This window comes from Oncorhynchus gorbuscha, linkage group LG15 (genome assembly GCF_021184085.1).
Source record: "Oncorhynchus gorbuscha isolate QuinsamMale2020 ecotype Even-year linkage group LG15, OgorEven_v1.0, whole genome shotgun sequence".
In the NCBI taxonomy this organism is placed as follows: Eukaryota; Metazoa; Chordata; class Actinopteri; order Salmoniformes; family Salmonidae; genus Oncorhynchus; species Oncorhynchus gorbuscha.
In genome coordinates, this window is record NC_060187.1 from 31,724,548 (window position 1) to 31,736,717 (window position 12,170).

At 44.4% G+C, this 12,170-nt stretch overlaps 1 protein-coding gene across 1 annotated transcript in view; it reads left to right on the plus strand.

Annotated features, from left to right (window-relative positions):
- LOC123997474 (acyl-CoA-binding domain-containing protein 6-like) overlaps nt 1–12,170 on the plus strand; it is a 62,264-nt gene that overhangs the window by 11,372 nt on the left and 38,722 nt on the right. The window lies entirely within an intron of this gene.

Here is a 12,170-nt window from a genome sequence, read left to right on the forward strand (position 1 = left end):
TTGGTGATAAATCTCACTAGGTAGAAGTATAAACACAGCCTGGCTTTGTACATTTAACCTATGTTCAAGAATCAACAGTAACAGCCACAGACTGTTCTTTTAAATACAGATTCATATTTTGCTATTTATATAATTCAAGTTTTGCTCTACCAAGAACCTTGTGTTCTCTACTTGCGCTAATTGGAATATGCCATAATTGAATGTCCCACTAGTATCCTCCAAAGTCATATCTAGAGACTGTATAAATGACTCTTGTTTCCACTGTTAACTGAAGTCTTCCAGTATTAGTGACTTAGTAGACTGTTCTGTTATATGTTTTCAGCCGTGGGGGGTATTGGCACTTTAATTCAGGGTGATCTGAGCCCGGGGGATGGCCTCTGACCCCTGGGGTGTCTGGTCCTTTGACCCCTGGTGTGGCTGGTCCTCTGACTCCCCTCCAGAGGCCAAAGGCATTAGTTGTAATGTACAGTGCAGGTGTGGGGCGAATGGGGAAATAATCCTAATGATGGGGAGAATAGATCAGGGTGTCCCGCCGTGTCCTTATGGCTCACTGAGGCCATCTCATTACTGTTGGGATGGTGGTATGGGGGCCATGCCGCAGGTATACATCATACACACCAGCCAAAAGCATGGGATCAATCACACATGCTGTGAGCAAGGCCCACACAGAAGCAGGACAAATGTTGCTTTCACTATACAGGAACAGACTGGTATTGTACAGCACTAGCTACACACTGGGCTGAGACACTGTACCATATGTCTAGTATACTTCCCAGAGCTGAACACAGGACTGCTTCTAGACACTGACTACAGTGACTAATATACCCCGGTACTGGAGAGTATGAATACAGTTTAGCCAGTCTTTACTAATAGAATTTCCCTCATGAATTTGTCTCCTTCACACTCTGAATAATCATGAGATATGTTGTGTTTTTGCCTATTACTACTGTGTAGTTGTATAGTGTACAAGCGACTGTCCCAGTAGACTCTATGGGTGAAGCGTCCCCACATCCATACAGGTCTCCACATGCCACTGAGAGAGAGACCACACCGCCACCTCTAACCACCAATCCCATGTACCCCAACAATGGAGGGCTGGATTTCATGTTGTAATACCGCCCAAGGAACTCCTCTTTCCCCTTTCTCTCTTTCTCTCAGGGACCAAATCCCCCCATTCAATTAGTGCCAATTGAGCTGACATGTCCCCTCCCACTAAGAGTGAGGAGCAGGCAGTGACTGAGGAGAGTGCCCTTTCAGGCCCATGTAGACATGTCTGTTGTGTGTTACCGTGGGTGCGAGTCAAAGCACCTGTCACGGCTCCTGGAAGTGGTTAATCCCCCACTACACAGGGAGCCTGGCTTAGTGCTTTAGAACAGAGAGGTTCAGGCCATCCCTAACCTACTATTATAAAATGTGCCAGCTGTGCTGATTCCTGGTGGATGATTTCCAGTAGGGTTTTCTTATTTTGTTGTTATCGCAGACAAATAAGAGTGCTATGTTCCTCCTTACGATAAATGGATATTTCAAATATTTTTGGGGTCCATGAAAATGCTCTTTTATCCAACCAGACATCTTATTGGTGTACTTTTTGAGTGCACTGGGCAGTCTTTTTCTGAGAACCAATCCAGTAGAGAGGTTAAAGTGAAAGTTCACTCTTTTCCAAAACATAGTTCTCTTGAGAGTATATACAGAAAGTTCTGGAGTGGAATTAATATATGAGGAGAAACACTAACAAATACCAATCAGAGGGGCACACCAAAAACAGAGAAAAAGCACAGCGGTATTTAGGCTCCCGCCTCTCTCATAAATATCAATTTCAACATACAGCCGTGGTGATCAATATAATTTAAGCAATAGAATAGGACTTAGAGAGTTTGCTTTATCTAATTGCCTAAACTGAAAAATGAGCTCCCTGTGGTGGTTGTATTAGAATGAGGGGTTTGGAGCTAAGGAGAGGAGGGGAGAGAGGGCGTGGGGGCTGATCAAGGGGATGCTCTCGTTTTGTCCACAGCATCCCATCAATCAACTCTAAGGACTCTGTCGGCCATCCGCAATTTGTCCCTGAGCTCCGGGACCAGCCCCTCCACATCCCCAACCCCCCTACACACACTCATATATATATACAGTGGGGAGAACAAGTATTTGACACACTGCTGATTTTGCAGGTTTTCCTACTTACAAAGCATGTAATTTATATTTTTTATCATAGGTACACTTCAACTGTGAGAGACGGAATCTAAAACAAAAATCCAGAAAATCACATAGTATGATTTTTAAGTAATTAATTAGCATTTTATTGCATGACATTTTGATCACCTACCAACCAGTAAGCATTCCCGCTCTCACAGACCTGTTAGTTTTTCTTTAAGAAGTCCTCCTGTTCTCCACTCATTACCTGTATTAACTGCACCTGTTTGAACTTGTTACCTGTATAAAAGACACCTGTCCACACACTCATTCAAACAGACTCCACCTCTCCACAATGGCCAAGACCAAGGAGCTGTGTAAGGACATCAGGGATAAAATTGTAGACCTGCACAAGGCGGGGATGGGCTACAGGACAATAGGCAAGCAGCTTGGTGAGAAGGCAACAACTGTTGGCACAATTATTAGAAAATAGAAGAAGTTCAAGATGAAGGTCAATCACCATCGGTCTGGGGCTCCATGCAAGATCTCACCTTGTTGGGCATCAATGATCACGAGGAAGGTGAGGGATCAGCCCAGAACTACACGACAGGACCTGGTCAATGACCTGAAGAGAGCTGGGACCACAGTCTCAAAGAAAACCATTAGTAACACACTACGCCATCATGGATTAAAATCCTGCAGCGCACGCAAGGTCCCCCTGCTCAAGCCAGCGCATATCCAGGTCCATCTGAAGTTTGCCAATGACCATCTGGATGATCCAGAGGAGGAATGGGAGAAGGTTATGTGGTGTGATGAGACAAAAATAGAGCTTTTTGGTCTAAACTCCACTCGCCGTGTTTGGAGGAAGAAGGATGAGTACAACCCCAAGAACACAATCCCAACCGTGAAGCATGGAGGTGGAAACAGCATTTTTGGGGATGCTTCTCTGCAAAGGGGTCAGAACGACTGCACCGTATTGAGGGGAGGATGGATGGGGCCATATATCGCAAGATCTTGGCCAACAACCTCCTTCCCTCATTAAGAGCATTGAAGATGAGTCGTGGCTGGGTCTTCCAGCATGACAACGACCCAAAACACACAGCCAGGGCAACTAAGGAGTGGCTCCGTAAGAAGCATCTCAAGGTCCTGGAGTGGCCTAGCCAGTCTCCAGACATGAACCCAATAGAAAATCTTTGGAGGGAGCTGAAAGTCCGTATTGCCCAGCGACAGCCCCGAAACCTGAAGGATCTGGAGAAGGTCTGTATGGAGGAGTGGGCCAAAATCCCTGCTGCAGTGTGTGCATACCTGGTCAAGAACTACAGGAAACATATGCTCTCTGTAATTGCCAACAAAGGTTTCTGTACCAAATATTAAGTTCTGCTTTTCTGATGTATCAAATACTTATGTCATGCAATAAAATGCAAATTCATTACTTTAAAATCATACAATGTGATTTTCTGGATTTTTGTTTTAGATTCCGTCTCACAGTTGAAGTGTACCTATGATAACAATTACAGAACTCTACATGCTTTGTAAGTAGGAAAACCTGCTAAATCGGCAGTGTGTCAAATACTTCTCTCCACTGTATATATGCTGGCATATATATATACACACACACAGCACACACACACTCATACCCCTCCTGCTGGTGAGGAGGCAGAGCAGAGCTCTTTCTGTCACCACCTCATTTTCTAGTTGGGATCTGAAGGCTCTGAGTTATAAATTGTAGTTCATCATTATTATTTTTTTAAGTTGAGAAATCTATTGTGTAGTTAACTTTGTGGAGCCGTGCATAACAGAAGGGAATAGATGGTTCTATTAGAGGTGAGGAGGGACTGGGCCTCCATCCATCTCACTGAATGCTCCAGCAGGTCCCCACGCTGCATTTACATATCTCTGTGTGGTCAGACGCCCCACACACACTGTCACTATCCATGCCAGCTGTAGTCCATTCACTAGGCAACCTTACTAAGTACTGTACCTACCGGTAGTGCTTTAGTTTTCTTTCCCCTCTTGAGAAAATGTATCGTAGATCAAGAGTTAGGATTTACAATAGATAGTGTTAAGGTGTGTAAACAAGTACTGACATTTACTTTGAGGCAGTTACCTAAGATAACTTTTATGATATTTGATTCAGTATCTTGACTCAACGCATTAGCTACTCCAATGCTGGCTAACAATATCCGTTGCACTTTGAAGTACCTGCTCATGTATTGTATAATGTGTTAGTGCAGGAATAAAGAGGCTCTTATGTGTGTTTCAGGGCCGGAATTTGCTGCACTGGGCCTGTAACAGAGGACACAAAGACCTGGTGTCTGTGTTACTGCAAAACAGTGCTGGAATTAACAGTCAGCTGAGTCTCTCACACACATACACAGACATCTGGGGATGGGGATCAAGGGGCACTTGATGCAGAAGTTCATGGGGTTAGATATTTTAGGAGATTTAAATATTTCTGTGAGATTCACAATTGTGTTAAGAGGGGCATGACACCGACACAGTGCACTCTGTCAACACCCCACCACACACCTCCAGATTACACAGTACACCCGGTCAACACCCCACTACACACCTCCAGATTACACAGTACACCCGGTCAACACCCCACCACACACCTGCAGATTACACAGTACACTCTGTCAACACCCCACCACACACCTCCAGATTACACAGTACACTCTGTCAACACCCCACCACACACCTCCAGATTACACAGTACACTCTGTCAACACCCCACCACACACCTCCAGATTACACAGTACACCCGGTCAACACCCCACCACACACCTCCAGATTACACAGTACACTCTGTCAACACCCCACCACACACCTCCAGATTACACAGTGCACTCTGTCAACACCCCACCACACACCTCCAGATTACACAGTGCACTCTGTCAACACCCCACCACACACCTCCAGATTACACAGTACATCCGGTCAACACCCCACCACACACCTCCAGATTACACAGTACACTCTGTCAACACCCCACCACACACCTCCAGATTACACAGTGCACTCTGTCAACACCCCACCACACACTCTGTCAACACCCCACCACACACCTCCAGATTACACAGTACACCCGGTCAACACCCCACCACACACCTCCAGATTACACAGTACACCCGGTCAACACCCCACCACACACTTCCAGATTACACAGTACACTCTGTCAACACCCCACCACACACCTCCAGATTACACAGTGCACTCTGTCAACACCCCACCACACACCTCCAGATTACACAGTACACCCGGTCAACAGTTGAGCACACACCTCCCAAAGACACACCTCCAGTTTATTTTACTACACACCAGAAAGTCAAACCTCTGTAACCATGGAGGCCTAGTTTCTGTGGCTGGCCCAGGGGACTAAAGGCCCTGTGACACACTCCCTAGAACCCTCTGAGCAGGTCTACTGTAATTCACTTTGTGATATCGACAAATCCCATGGGGTTTTATCCAACACAGTAAGCAGGTAGACGTTGTTTAGTGACCTGGCTGTGGAGAGAAAAACCCTGAACGCCATTCAGGTTTAGAGGTTCAGCTTTGTCTTAAGCTGGCTGAACGATGCATTAATACTGTGATGCATACAGTTGTGGGACCAGGGGCTTTACTGCCCCACGGTAAAGACAAATCAATTGGAAGTAATCAGGCAAATTGTTTGCATTATACAACCCATATAATCAGAACATTTGCAGATGACTTTCTGTTTTTGGCCTTGAACCTTTTTTTGTGTGGATGAAAACCAGAGCGCCGGCTTATAGAGAATTATCTTGGTCTTCCTGGCAGTGGCTATGGTCATGGTTTACAATAAAACATTACTACTTAAATGGAGGCATGTGAAAGGCTGCATTGTAATTACAGAGAAGTGGAGTCTCTCTAAAGCCCATTGTAACATGTACTGTATTTATCCATAATTTATTAATAATAACAGTAGTTACAATAGCAGGACACTGATATAAAAAAAGTGGTTAAATATGGTCAAATCTAATACCTGTACATCTCTGGCATCTCGGATGAACTTCAGACACATGCTCTGGGAGTATGTGTGCAATATGCATAGCTATACACATGCATACTATTTCCTAGTGTAGGTACCAGTAAGTGTAATTGAATGGCAGACGGTCCTTATTAAGACCCAGTGTGAGAGGTCACTCTGCAGTCCCTCTCAGGCCATTAGGACCCCTACGGTCATGTCTAGATGGGATACAGCTTTTGTCAAATTGACATCAAAAGTTAATTTTATTTTTTTGCATTTTAGCTAACCTTAAACCTTTTCCTATCCTTAACCTAATTCTCCTAACATGCTGCCCAAGTTCTCCTAAACCTGCCACGAAAGTCCATTTTGACAAAAGCTGTGTCCTTTCCAGACAAAACCAATCTTACTTCTGTGCTCAGAAGTACCCAGTCAGCTGCCTGAGGGTAGATAATAAGGCAACTGGATTTTTGCACCATAATTATTGAGATCAGGTTTAGGAGATGGCGTGGGGGTGGCCGAAAGGAAATACGACTAAATCATACAGCCGTCTCTGCCAAATGATTATACAATATAAACCCCACGTAACTTAGAGTTGATGGGATATAAAGCCTGCTACTTCTTATTACGTTCTATTAGATTGCTGTTTTCAGTCACTTTCTGGCCATGCTGAACTAGACTAAATCCCTTGGATGCTGCATGCCTTTTCGCTGTTAAACTGGCAAACATACATGTGGTAATAGTATGGCAGTAGTAGGTTTGACATATACAGTGGGGTCTAAAATGATTGACGCCCTTGATAAAGATGAGCAACAATGACTGTATCAAATAGATAATACAAATAATGAGCTTTATTGTATGCTCCATACAATGATCTTTTATTCTAACACAATTGCTCAGAGAAATTGATTTTGTTTAACAAAGTAAGATCACACCCCCCCCCCCCAAGACGTGCTAACCTCCGCTGTTATTGGTAATGGTGAGAGGTTAGCATGTCGTGGGGGTATGATCTTTGACCTTCTAACTTTCTCACTCATCATTATTCATGATTCCATCAGGATTATCTGTAATCATGGTAGCATCCACGTCAATGTACACGTGTTTAGAAACATATTTTATTCTTATTTCTAATGAGTCACTCAAATTACACTACATTTATTTACCATTAATTACCATTAGGCAGAAAATAATCTGAAACACAACCAAAACGAACAGCAAATGCATCCAACAGGTTTGTAGAGTCACAAGCTTGATGTAGGGGGGGGGGGGGTCTTTACAGATCACAGATCTTTATTGTAAAGGGTCTTAACACTGTTTCCAATGCTTGTTCACTATCAGACGGTAGGCAATTAAGGTCACAGTTGTGAAATCTTAGGACACTAAAGAGACCTTTCTACTTACTCTGAAAAACACCAAAAGAAAGATGCCCAGGGTCCCTGCTCATCTGCATGAACGTGCCTTATGCATGAGGACTGCAGATGTGGCCAGGGCAATAAATTGCAATGTCCGTACTGTGAGACGCCGCAGACAGCGCTACAGGATGGACAGCTGATTGTTCTCTCAGTGGCAGACCACGTGTAACAATACCTGCACAGGATTGGTATATCTGAACATCACACCTGCTGGACAGGTACAGGATGGCAACAACAACTGCCCGAGTTACACCAGGAACACACAATCCCTCCATCAGTGCTCAGACTGTCCGCAATAGGCTGAGAGAGGTTGGACTGAGGGCTTGTAGGCCTGTTGTAAGGCAGGTCCTCACCAGACATCACCGGCAATAACGTTGCCTATGGGCACAAGCCCACCGTCGCTGGACCAGACGGGACTGGTCTTCGCTGACGAGTCACGGTTTTGTCTCACCAGGGATGATGGTCATATTCGCGTTTATTGTTGAAGGAATGAGCGTTACACCGAGGATGGTACTCTGTAGCGGGATCAATTTGGAGGTGGAGGGTCCATCATGGTCTGGGGCGGTGTGTCACAGCTTCATCGGAATGAGCTTGTTGTCATCGCCTGCAATCTCAATGATGTGCGTTACAGGGTGGCAGGGTAAGCCTAGTGGTTAGAGCGTTGGAATAGTAACCGAAAGGTTTCATGTTCAAACCCCCGAGCTGACAAGGTACAAATCTGTTGTTCTGCCCCTGAACAAGGCAGTTAACCCACTGTTCCTAGGCCGTCATTGAAAATAAGAATTTGTTCTTAACTGACTCGCCTAGTTAAATAAAGGTAAAATAAATAAAACAAAAAAACAGGGAAGACATCCTCCTCCCTCGTGGTACCCTTCCTGCAGGCTCATCCTGACATGACCCTCCAGCATGACAATGCCACCAGCCATACTGCTCATTCTGTGTGTGATTTCCTTCAAGACAGGAATGTCAGTATTCTGCCATGGCCAGTGAACAGCCCGGATCTCAATCCCATTGACCACGTCTGGGAACTGTTGGATCGGAGGTTGAGGGCTAGGGCCATTCCCCACAGAAATGTCTGGGAACTTGCAAGTGCCTTGGAGGAAGAGTGGGGTAACATCTCACAGCAAGAACTGGCAAATCTGGTGCAGTCCATGAGGAGGACATGCACTGCAGTACTTAATGCAGCTGGTGGCCACACCAGGTACTGACACTTACTTTTGATTTTGACCCCCAACTTTGTTGAGGGACATATTATTCAATTTCTGTTTGTCACATGTCTGGAACTTGTTCAGTTTATGTCTGTTGTTGAAGCTTGTTATGTTCATACAAATATTTCACATAATAAATTTGCTGAAAATAAGCACAGTTGACAGTGAGAGGACGTTTATTTTTTTGCTGAGTTAGCATTGCCTTTAAATTGTTTAACTTTCCACAATAAGTTGGGAGAATTTTGGCCCATTCCTCCTGACAGAGCTGGTGTAACTGAGTCAGGTTTGTAGGCCTCCTTGCTCGCACACGCTTTATCAGTTCTGCCTACAAATGTTCTATAGGATTGAGGTCAGGGCTTTGTGATGGCCACCCCAATACCTTGACTTGGTTGTCCTTAAGACATTTTCCCACAACTTTGGAAGTATGCTTGGGGTCATTGTCCATTTGGAAGACCAATTTGCGACCAAGCTTTAACTTAGCCAAGTGTGTGCAAAGCTGTCATCAAGGCAAAGGGAGGCTACTTTGAGGAATTTGTTTGTTAAACACTTTTTTGGTCTCTACATGAGCACCCCCTTTGCTATGAAGCCCCTAAATAAGATCTGGTGCAACCAATTACCTTCAGAAGTCAAATAATTAGTTAAATAATCAAATCAAATCTAATTTTATTTGTCACATACACATGGTTAGCAGATGTTAACGCGAGTGTAGCGAAATGCTTGTGCTTCTAGTTCCGACAATGCAGTAATAACCAACAAGTAATCTAACTAACAATTCCAAAACTACTGTCTTATACACACAAGTGTAGGGTGATAAATAATATGTACATAAAGATATATGAATGAGTGATGGTACAGAGCGGCATAGGCAAGATACAGTAGATGGTATCGAGTACAGTATATACATACGAGATGAGTATGTAAACAAAGTGGCATAGTTAAAGTGGCTAGTGATACATGTATTACATAAAGATGCAGTAGATGATATAGAGTACAGTATATATGTATACATATTAGATGAATAATGTAGGGTATGTAAACATTATATTAGGTAGCATTGTTTAAAGTGGCTAGTGATATATTTTACATCATTTCCCATCAATTCCCATTATTAAAGTGGCTGGAGTTGAGTCAGTGTTTTGGCAGCAGCCACTCAATGTTAGTGGTGACTGTTTAACAGTCTGATGGCCTTGAGATAGAAGCTGTTTTTCAGTCTCTCGGTCCCAGCTTTGATGCACCTGTACTGACCTCGCCTGCTGGATGATAGCGGGGTGAACAGACAGTGGCTCGGGTGGTTGTTGTCCTTGATGATCTTTACGGCCTTCCTGTAACATCGGGTGGTGTGGGTGTCCTGGAGGGCAGGTAGTTTGCCCCCGGTGATGCGTTGTGCAGACCTCACTACCCTCTGGAGAGCCTTACGGTTGTGGGCGGAGCAGTTGCCGTACCAGGCGGTGATACAGCCCACCAGGATGCTCTCGATTGTGCATCTGTAGAAGTTTGTGAGTGCTTTTGGTGACAAGCCAAATTTCTTCAGCCTCCTGAGGTTGAAGAGGCGCTGCTGCGCCTTCTTCACGATGATGTCTGTGTGGGTGGACCAATTCAGTTTGTCTGTGATGTGTATGCCGAGGAACTTAAAACTTACTACCCTCTCCACTACTGTTCCATCGATGTGGATAGGGGGGTGTTCCCTCTGCTGTTTCCTGAAGTCCACAATCATCTCCTTAGTTTTGTTGACTATGAGTGTGAGGTTATTTTCCTGACACCACACTCCGAGGGCCCTCACCTCCTCCCTGTAGGCCGTCTCGTTGTTGTTGGTAATCAAGCCTACCACTGTTGTGTCGTCCGCAAACTTGATGATTGAGTTGGAGGCGTGCGTGGCCACGCAGTCGTGGGTGAACAGGGAGTACAGGAGAGGGCTCAGAACGCACCCTTGTGGGGCCCCAGTGTTGAAGATCAGCGGGGTGGAGATGTTGTTGCCTACCCTCACCACCTGGGGGCGGCCCGTCAGGAAGTCCAGTAACCAGTTGCACAGGGCGGGGTCGAGACCCAGGGTCTCGAGCTTGATGACGAGCTTGGAGGGTACTATGGTGTTAAATGTTAAAGTCCACCTGTGTGCAATCTAAGTGTCACATGATCTGTCACATGATCTCAGTATATATACACCTGTTCTGAAAGGTGAATATATGGTGAATACATATGCACTCACCACTTTTCCGTTTTATTTATTTTTGACATTTTTGTTAAAAGACCAAGTCCATATTATGGCAAGAACAGCTCAAATAAGCAAAGAGAAATGACAGTCCATCATTACTTTAAGACATGAAGGTCAGTCAATACGGAACATTTCAACAACTTTGAATGTTCCTTGAAGTGCAGTCACAAAAACCATCAAGCATTATGATGAAACTGGCTCTCATGAGGACCGCCACAGGAAAGGAAGACCCAGAGTTACCTCTGCTGCAGAGGATGTTCATTAGAGTTACCAGCCTCAGAAATTGCAGCCCAAATAAATGCTTCACAGAGTTCAAGTTACAGACACATCTCAACATCAACAGTTCAGAGGAGTCTGTGTGTGATATTTGGCCTTCATGGTTGAATTGCTGCAAAGAAACCACTACTAAGGACACCAATAAGAAGAGACTTGCTTGGGCCAAGAAACACAAGCGATGGATATTAGACCGTGGAAATCTGTCCTTTGGCCTGATGTGTCCAAATTTGAGATTTTTGCTTCCAACGGGCGTGTTTTTGTGAAACGTAGGGTAGGTGAACGTGGAGGAGGTGTGATGGTGTGGGGGTGCTTTGCTGGTGACACTGTCTGTGATTTATTTACAATTCAAGGCACACTTAACCAGCATGGCTACCACAGAATTCTGCAGCGATACGCCATCCTATCTGGTTTGCCCTTAGAGGGACTATCATTTATTTTTCAACAGGACAATGACCCAACACACCTCCAGGCTGTGTAAGGGCCTCCACAATCACCCGACCTCAACCCAATTGAGATGGTTTGGGATTAGTGTGATGGCAGAGTGAAGGAAAAGCAGACAACAAGTGTCCAGCATATGTGGAAACTCCCTCAAGACTGTTGGAAAAGCATTCCAGGTGAAGCTGATTGAGAGAATGCCAAGAGTGTGCAAAGCTGTCATCAAGGCAAAGGGAGGCTACTTTGAGGAATCTCAAATATAAAATATATTTTGATTTGTTTAACAATTTTTTGGTCTCTACATGAATCCATGTGTTATTTTATAGTTTTGATGTCTTCACTCTTCTATAATGTAGAAAATATTTGTTTTTAAACTTGAATGAGTAGGTGTGTAGTGGTTGTGTGTGTGTGTGTGTATATATATGTGAAGCGAATTATAATATGTATAATGACATTCATCATTGGCAGACTATCAAAGATTTTAAATTGTAAATGGTCCTGTGAATGTGAAGGGTCTC